Consider the following 9257-nt stretch of genomic DNA (forward strand, 5'->3'; position numbering starts at 1 on the left):
ATTCTTATTTACTAGGTCATGAAATTAGAAAAGGAGAGTCTTAACTTTATCCTTTCAGGAATCAGTTGGAAATGGTGAAGAACACACTCAAGGCACAAATTCAATATGAATCATGACAACAATTACATGGTAAGCCATGTATGTATTTATTTTCTCCCTGCATTTAAATGAGGGTTGGAAAAAAAGTTGTCAAAAGCACTAAAACTAAATGACTTTTTTATATCTTTAAATACCACAGAATAGTTATTATTGGTCAAGTTTAGCTAAACAAATCAACTTAGTTGAGTTGAAAAAGTTTTAAACTACTATCCCCGTCGCAACTCACAAGTCAGAACTGAACCATATCAACCTTATATACCTTTTGAGAGTTAAAAAAAACTAGCATACCTTTTGGACATGCTTAATAGTTCAGTGAAATTTGAGGACTACTTATTTTTTGGAGACTAATGCAATCTTATCAGCATTCATATATCTATCATTCTAATACCCGGTGAGTTGTTCACTAACATTACACTAATGAATAACTACACAAGTATACAAACAAAAAAATCTAAGATTTTTATGAACTTAATTTTCTGCAACCCCCTTGAACTTATAAGAATTTCCATCATTCTATCGCAAAAATAGAAGAGCGCAGGAACACGCGTCATCATGGTTTAGTATATTAATAAAGAGCGGCTTGATGGGATTCTACCAGACAATGACGCTGTACAAAACATGTCGCATATCTTAAAACAGCAAAGTGCCATTGTATGCAAATAGAAAGACTAACACTACATCAACTTAGTTAAACAATTCCCATTCTTGCCGACAGAGCTAGCATGAGAGATTGCTGGATGGCAGTAGAATAGTACCCATGGTATTAACCTTGGCTTTGTACTCGTGGTACCTAGACTCCGAAGCAGAGGCTCTTTTTCCCACACTCTTGCAGTCTAGCAAGTCTACCACAGAGCACTCTTCTTCACTCTTCGGGATCAACTACTGAGTGTTGTTTCATTAGCCTTCTCAGTGCTTCAAGTTCGTCAGCAACCTCTATCATCCTTGGCCTCTCTTCGCCTTTCAGCCTTAAGCATCGAAAAGCCAACTGGGCAACAGTTTTAACATGACTAGCTCCAGCTTCTTCGGCTACTTGATGATCCACAATTTCCATCAACCGATTCTCGTGGAATAATGTACTGAAATGCAACGCTAGGCTTCTCACCTCGTCCAACTTGCCACAAAATATTGGTTTCTCCCTTGTCAATAGCTCGATAAGTACTACGCCGAAGCTGTAAACATCGCTTCACTCGGTGAGTTGGCTTGTCTGGAAGTACTCAGGGTCCATGTACCCCATTGTCCCGTGCACTAAGGTGGTCACATGGGTCTGGTTATGCAGCATTGGCCTCGAAGACCCAATATCCGATACCTTTGCAGTGAAGCTCTCGTCAAGGAGTATATTGGATGACTTGACATCTCTGTGAATGATTGGCGGCTTCGTAGCCATGTGCAAGTATGCAAGTGCTGTGGCAGTTTCAAATGCAATCCTCAGGCGGTCCTCCCATGGCATCCGGACTGAAGTATTGTGAAGATGGTGGAAAAGGGCCCCATTGGTGATGAACTCATACACCAACAGGGGAACTTCTGACTCGAGACAAACACCTATTAGCTGGACCACATTCTTGTGGTTCACTTGCGAGAGAATGAGCATCTCGTTGACGAATTGCTCCACCTGGCTCTCATCAACCCGCTGCGCCTACTTGATCGCCACGACCATTTGATCGCATAGTACGCCTTTGTAGACCGTCCCAGATCCACCTCTACCAGCTATGTTGTCATCACTGAATCTGTCGGTTGTCTTTTCAAGCTCACCAGATGTGAATCCGAGCATGAGGAGAACAAGCAGCAAAGGTAGGCTTCCACCTGAAAAAAGGCAGTATAAACTTGGACAAATAAGTGCTTTGTTCATGCAGATTGAGCAGATGTAGATATCTCAAAATTTAAGATAATTAAATACTAACCTGCTGTAATCAGTAGTTTTTTATCTCTCCTGCACCCATTGCCATGCTTCTTGCCATCCCCCGTCGTGCCCATCGAGCATACACAGTTAAAACCACCAACTGTGTTGATGCACTTGTGCGTGCAGGGGTACTCCATCTCATCTTTGCATTCGTCAATATCTTGTACACAAAATTGCAAAACAAGATCACAAAGGGAAACCAGAATAAGGCATATATATAGAGAGAGTTGGTGGCAACCAATGCTTAAGCATGAATCGTAAGCAAACATGAATCTCTCACCTTGGCATCCATCAGGCCCCTGCAAATAAGGGTTCCCACGGAAACCTTCCGAACAATTGCAGCGGTACCCGGTGTTATTCGCCACCGTGTAACACTCTGTGTTCTCCTTGCACATGTAGGTCTGCGGGGCGCGGCGCGCGTCGGAGCATCTGCCACCGTATATGCACCAGTCGAGCACCATGGGCAGGTTCGTCAGGTTTCGGTCCAAGTCACCTCTGGAGAAGACGTACGAACCTTGGTCCGCAATGAACGCCTTGGTGCACCAAGCGCTGGTATTGTTTCTACTAATGTTGCTCCAAGATCCGGAGGGGGACTGCTGGAGCTGGCTCCGTATGCTGGTGACCTCCAAGTCCAGCGCCTTGAGCTCCTCCGGCACGGAAGCTTGGCAGCAGCCCACACCGGAGCACGCACCAGTTGTGATGCTCCCCTCGGAGGCGCAGAATGACACGCACCCTCCGCGGTAACTGTACCCGCTTCGGATCATCGCCATGGCATCACAGCCAACGACGGTGAACTTGTTGAGTGTGTGGGAGAAGGTGAAAGGGGTGCCCACAAGGTTGAGGAAGTTTGTGGTCACCAGGCCGTTGTTCTGCTGGCACTGGGAGTACACGGTGTCGCCGGTCACACGTAAGTAGCCCTGGTCCAGTGAGATGTTCAGGACTGTGTACAGCTTACTTCCGAGCCACAGCATCGGCCCTGCTGGTTCGCACAATATGGCGAAGCCTAGAGTTCTCACTATGCTCGAGTTGTCGGAGATGGTGAAAGGGTATGGGATGGCAACTGAGCTACCGGGGCATTTGGCAGGATCGGATTGGGGAGAACCCATGAAGAATAGTGAAAGCAAGTAGAGAAGAAGCAGCTGCACTAGATATACTCTGGAGGGTGCTGCTGCACAAGGATTACCTTGTGCGCCGAGCATGTTCATGCCCTTTTGATCAAATAACTGATGCAGCTTCGGGGACGGCTTCAGGGTTGCAGCAAGTAGTTCTCTGAGTATCTCAGAGCAATACTCCAGTGAGGCAATGAAGAGAAAGACGACCGACTGATGTGCAGTCGTTGCAGAGTTATATGGTTTTTCTCTCGTTGGTCGCCATAGGAAAATTGCCTTTCTGGTGCGGAGTTTGCTTGCTTGCTTCGGTCAAATAGTTTGGCCTACCATGGAAATAAATGATTCCCCAATTGAACCACGATGCAGTTTTTTCACAAGCATTTGGACCGTTGGATGTCCCAAAAAAAGAACTCTATGGAACCACAGATTCACCAGTATCGACCAACTCCAACAAATAATACATGTTGGAGAGTAAAAACGTACAGGCTGCTTTTAGATCTAAACTAGCTAGGTGGCACTCGCAAATGCGAGGGCATCATTTCCATTTTCTTAGAAAAATGAGCATTTTGTTGTGTCGTAGGAAATAAATTAATTTATTCCAGGCACATAACCCAAGATTTTTCGAAACAGGTTATATTTTAGTGTTGTGGTCTTCCTGATTTAACAAGCCGTCACTGCCATCTCGACTTAACAACATAATTCTCTAGAGCATAGATTTCAAATACCCAGGTCTGGTACTACCTTGAGTCCATAATTCATGTCAGCTTTTAGAATTAATTCAGATGCACACGGTTGATTATGGCAAAAAGTAGTTTATGCATATGTGATGTATTCTTGCTAGGGAAGCTTATGTTTTTTCATTTTTTACCTTCTAATGTATAATCATGTGGTTTTCGTTTTCTTTTTGAGGATGGGAGTAGGGTTTTTTTTTGCCTACCGATTTATCTTCACTCAAATCTATTGGAAATAATCTTTGGTTGGCAAGTTTGTGATTTTTAAAATTTTATCTGCTAATGTATAATAATTATGTGGTTTGCTCTTGTTTTTGGCACACGGGATGTATGCCTGTTTTCCCTAGGGACTATTTCTTTCGTAGTGTTTTTTTAGGATTGGAGTAGGTTTTTGCAATTAAGTTTCTATCACACTCAGATCTATAGAAATAATTTGCTGGTACAAATTAAGCTTTAGAGAATTCGAGTCTGCATTAAAGTAAAAATTGATATACTTTTTAATATCGAGAATAAAAAATCTCCTAACTACAATACCAGTACGTGTGTGTTAGACAGAAATAAATTCTGTAAAGATTGAACTCATCCCAGCTCATGTGCCATTAGAATATTGTTCATGCAGTTTTTCCCATGAGCTGGGATGGACCAGGTTCCATAGAATTTTCCCATATCCGGACTGTGGGAAAAGTTGATATTCGTGCTGACTCTTCTTCTCCACATACTAGGACTGTGCATGTGCATCTTTTTTTCATCTTTTTTTCTGAAATTTAGCTTTTTTAATAAGTCAAAAGATTTTCAATTTTTATTGATAGGAAAGAAGTTTTTACCATAAGTTTAGCCTGGATTACATTACTCAAAATCTTAGCCTAGGCCAAGCACACGCTTTGGCCTCATCTTTTATCCTATTGATTACAACGTTTACAAAGAAGCATGTCTAAAGACCATCGCATTGCGCTCTTTCAAATTTTCCAAGGAACAAGCATTGTGGGAGAAGCTAAAGCTTTATTGGCGTGCAATTGTCAAGCACAAGGTTTGTCCACTACTCGACACCAGCTTCATTTGCCCATAGAGCCGGTAATGTGTCATGGCAACCACACCAAGCTAGGATCTCCTTCAACACTTGTAAAGGAGGCGAGCCACCGATTCTTACACTTAATTACAAATAATATAATTTTCACAATTTTTCCACTCTATTTTGTAGGTGATCAGTTGTCCGTGCAAAGTTCGCAATATGCGATTTGTAGGAGATGGTTTCTGGTGCAGAGTTTTCTTGCTTTCCTTGGGTCCAATCGTTTGGCCTACCATGTAAGGAAAATTGCGTTTCGGGTGGAGAGTTCTGTTGCTTCCCTCAATCAAATCGTTTGGCCTACTATGGAAGGAAATGATTCCCCAACAGGAAAGGGCAGTAAGGGCATCTCCAACCGGGCGACCCATCCCGCGCCCGCGCGTTCGGATGGGTCGAAACGGACAAAACCGCGGCCCAGCGCGCGGACCCATCCCTAAAACGGATGGCCGCGGCGTCCGGGACGACCCAAACCCGGCCCAAATCTTGGACGAGTTTGCGTGGCCGCGGACGCGAAAGGCTGGTCGCTCGCGTCCTCCCCTTGTCCGCCTGGCTGCCTTCGAAAACAGAAACACTCCACTGTACTCCCAAAATCTAGAGATGGCCGACGAAGCGACTGCCGCCGCCACCGCCACCACCGCCACCATCGGAGAGGAGGCACCCGCGGCCGTTGCCGCTCCTGCCGTGGAGGCCGAGCTCCCCCCCGGGCCGCCGACGAAGAAGGCGAAGGCCGACCTCACCCCGGAGCAGAGGAAGCTCGAGAGCAAGAAGAGGGCCGACCGCCGCAGGGCGCTCGACCAACGGAAGAGGGAAACCGCTGCCGCGGAGGAGCGGCGGCGGGCGGCGGAGCGGCTTCTCCAACTCAAGACGGAGGCGAAGAGCACCGTCCTTCAAGAGCGGCAGGCGCGAGGCCATGCTCTTTTACGGCCACGCAGCGCTCGGCCGGCACATGAGCATCCCCGGCACCGGCGCGGCCTGCGGGGGAGCTCGGCCTCCTCCGTGACCCGGCCCCTTCTTCCAAGGTCAAGCTGCCCCACCGACTGCCCCGTTTGGGCACGAAATGGGGGCGCATGGGCGGCACGCGTACCGGTCACGGGATGGGTCACCGGAGGTGGCGAGTCCATGACGGGGCCGTCACCTTCGTCCATTGACCTGAACCGTGCGCCGGCGAACTCCAAAGGCCCCAAGAACCTGGGAGCAGCTGCGATGTCCGGTGCACGCAACCTGTTCGACGATTTGTCGGCCGCGCGCACGCAGTCACCGTCCACCGTGCAGGCCCCTCCGTCTTTCGCGCAGACAATGCCGACGACCCTGCCATATCCTTCGACACAGCAGGCTCCCCAGCCACCTCCCATTGACACACGGGAGGGCACACCGCTCGTCCCGGCAGCATAAACATCGAGGAGGAGCCGTTGTTCGGTGAGGGCCTCACACAAGCCGCAGCTGCACAAGCTCGAGGTCGCCGGGTAAGCAAACGAACCGCCAACTACACGGAGAAGGAGGACAAGGTGCTCGTCGATGGATGGTTGACCATCGGGCAAGATGCGTTGACGGGTGCCGAGCGGAAGACCGCATTCGGCGCCGGATCTATGAATACTTCCATGAACATCGCAAATATGGACAGGAGCCATTTGAGAGCGACCGCAGCGAAATATCGCTCCAAAAGAGGTGGGGAGCAATTCAAACGGAATGCAACAAGTTCCAGGCGGCGTATGATCACGCGAGGCGGATCCCCGTTAGTGGCATGGGTGTGAAGGACTTGGTATGATTCTTAACCTCAACTTATTCATCCGATGTTTGCACATCTGTTTATCGTTGTTGTCTCGCTTTGCTCTAGGTGTGGCGAGCTTTGGAATTCTACAAAGTCAACAATGGAGAGAAGACCTTTGCCTTCTCTCATTGTTGGAAGGAACTCCAAGGCACCCCCAAGTTCCAGGAGGGGTACGAGGGGTACATGGCGACCTTGACTGGCAACAATCCTGCCAAAGATGCCACGGTCATTGACCTTGATGGTGGGCAGCCTTGCGGTAGCTCCGCTTCTCGTGCAAGTCGTCCACGCGGCCACAAATCAACCAAAGCCGACACGAAGTGTGATGCTTCGTCCATGCTATTGTATGGCACTTTGAAGGAGATGCATGCAGACAGAGAGGTGTCCACGGACAAGAGGGATGAGAGGAGGCGTCGGGAGAAAGAAGAGGACAGGAAGACATTTTTTGATGTCCAGCAGAAGAAACTTGAGATTGAAGAGGTCAAGGCCAAGACCAAAGCTAAAGAACTTGAGCTCAAAGAAAGAGAACTTGAGCTCATAGCAATGGCAAGGGCCAAAGAGGTGGAGCTGAAGGCGAAGAAAGTTGAGCTCAAACGCCAAGCCGAGGACAACCTCATCATGAACGCCGACTTGACCAACATGAGCGAGGCAAAGAGAGCTTGGTTCGAGAAGAGACAGAAGGAGATCCTCGAGCGCCCGGTACATTTGATAATATTTTATGGTATTTGATAATATTTTATGTTTATTACATATTATTCTATGTTTACGAGATATTATTCTATATTTGTTAGACATTGTTTAAGGATCTGTGGCCAGAGGACCTATTTTCCAAAGAAATAGGCCAAATGGCCAAATGACCAAATGGGTGGGGCGTTGGGCGCAGCGTGCGACCCAAACGGACGCGCGGACGCGGGGCTCCGTCCGCGCGTCCGCTCGGGCACGCAAACAGCCCAAAATGGACGACCCAGCGCGTCCGTTTGGGTCGCCCGGTTGGAGATGCTCTAATACACCCCAAGAGCTTGGACCGTTGGACTTGGACGTTCTGACCTTGTCCGGAGTGCAATAAGTTTCGTGCTGACTCTTCTTTTCCACATACTAGCATAGTGCACGGACATCTTTTTGTTGCATCTTTACATTTTTTTTCTGAAATTTGGATTTGATTTCGTATAATGCTGTCTAAAACAATACAGTGCATTTTTTTAACAAAATGAAAATAATGGTGAGCTGCGTCGCACCGTCCTAGTGTCTGGCCGTTGGATGGCCTCCATCACACGCGCAAACATCGCTACCTACCTAGGTAAAAAAAAGTGACGGCCTTATCATCCCATTCGCCTTCTCTTCCTCTTATCAGAGGACACGCGCAACCGTGAACTCCGGGCAAACCGCCCACCACCGTGGGTGCCCTCCCCCACGCTCCTGAGCGCAGCTGGCGGGTAACCGCGCTGCCCTCTCCCACCTCCCTCTTGGTAGCCTTCGTTCATGGTCCAATTTCCCACTAGACGCCGACGGTCCAAGACATCTAGATCTCCGATGGCGAGCCACCGCGCTCCTTCCCAACCTCCTCAGCATCGGCCACCCTCCGAACCTACCCTCCCCCCCCCCCCGCGAGGAGCTTCGCTTCCTACCCCACGATGTTGCCCGGTTTGCGAGTCACCTAGAATTTTGGTGGCCGCCCCCGGTGAACGTCATCGCGGTGCCGCCCTCTGCCCTGCTCCCCATCGACGAACTTCTCCCGCAAGCCTCCTAGTGTGCCGTTTTGTCCCCAACCAAAGCCGCCCGTCAAGCCCCGCATCCCACCTACATCCATGGCTACACGGTAGGCATGTAGGGTGGCGGCGAGCCATGTGCGTCGCACGATGAGGTCTAGGGGTGGGCGGCGGCAAGTCTAGGTTGGGGGCAACGGCAGTTCCGGCCAATGCTGCAAGGCTTGAATGTCCCGGTGTAAGAAAAAAGGTGACGCTACAATATAGTATTTTGTTTTTCCGGTTTGGTGGCACTGGGAGTACACGGTGTCGCCAGTGACTCGTAAGTAGCCCTGGTCCAGTGAGATGAACATGACTGTGTACATCTTACCTCCGAGCGACAGCATCGGCCCTGCTCGTTCACATAATATGTCGAAGCCTGGAGTTCTCACTACGCTCGAGTTGTGGGAGATGGTGAAATGGCATGGAATGGCAACTGAGCTACCGGGGCATTTCATGGGATCGGATTGGGGAGAACCCGTGAAGAATAGTGAAATCAAGCAGAGAAGAAGCAGCTGCACGAGAAATACTATGGAGGGTGCTGCTGCACAAGGATTACCTTGCGCACCGAGCATGTTCATGCTCTTTTGATCAATTAACTGATGCAGCTCGGAGGACGGCTTCAGGGTGTTACGCATGTATGAACCTTTGGGTTGCCAGCAAGTAGTTCTCTGAGTATTTCAGAGCAACTCCAGTGAGGCAATGAAGAGACAGACGACCGACTGATGTGCAGTCGTTGCAGAGTTATAGGACTTTTCTCTCGAGGGTCGCCATTGGAAAATTGCGTTTCTGGTGCAGAATTTTCTTTCTTGCCTCGGTCAAATCGTTTGGCCGACCATGGAAAGAAATGA

At 48.8% G+C, this 9257-nt stretch overlaps 1 pseudogene; it reads right to left on the reverse strand.

Moving 5' to 3' along the window:
- Positions 1–712: 712 nt before the first annotated feature.
- On the reverse strand, positions 713–8987 carry LOC124648891 (annotated as a pseudogene).
- Positions 8988–9257: the final 270 nt, after the last annotated feature.

Source organism: Lolium rigidum, chromosome 4 (genome assembly GCF_022539505.1).
Source record: "Lolium rigidum isolate FL_2022 chromosome 4, APGP_CSIRO_Lrig_0.1, whole genome shotgun sequence".
NCBI classification, from domain to species: domain Eukaryota; kingdom Viridiplantae; phylum Streptophyta; class Magnoliopsida; order Poales; family Poaceae; genus Lolium; species Lolium rigidum.